The sequence below is a fragment of the Phalaenopsis equestris genome, unplaced genomic scaffold (assembly GCF_001263595.1).
Source record: "Phalaenopsis equestris unplaced genomic scaffold, ASM126359v1 Scaffold000343, whole genome shotgun sequence".
NCBI classification, from domain to species: domain Eukaryota; kingdom Viridiplantae; phylum Streptophyta; class Magnoliopsida; order Asparagales; family Orchidaceae; genus Phalaenopsis; species Phalaenopsis equestris.
Window position 1 is genome coordinate 200,777 of NW_018164785.1, and position 413 is coordinate 201,189.

Consider the following 413-nt stretch of genomic DNA (forward strand, 5'->3'; position numbering starts at 1 on the left):
AGAGAGATTTTCCAAAAATATAAAATGTATTTTTCAATAAATAAAATATTTTATTTTTATTAAAGTCCCCAAAACTTCAATTAATTTTAATAAATCACAGAAAATTCAAAAAATTATGAAATTTTGGCCAAAGGACTTTCTAGTCTAGGGCTAACTCACATAAAAATTTCAAATAATTATAAATTGTCTTGGTCATCTTTTGAAATTTTCTTCGAAGATGCATATTTTTGCATAAAAATAATTATATGAATTAAATTAAATTGTGAAAATTCACATTATCTCCTCTGATGTTTTAATTGACATACCATTAAGGTCACATAAAAATTTCAAAGTCATTCGACTTAAATTTGACAAATTATGAAAGTTTGGACCCTTAGGGGCAAAATTGTAATTTTGAATATTTTGGCCTTAAT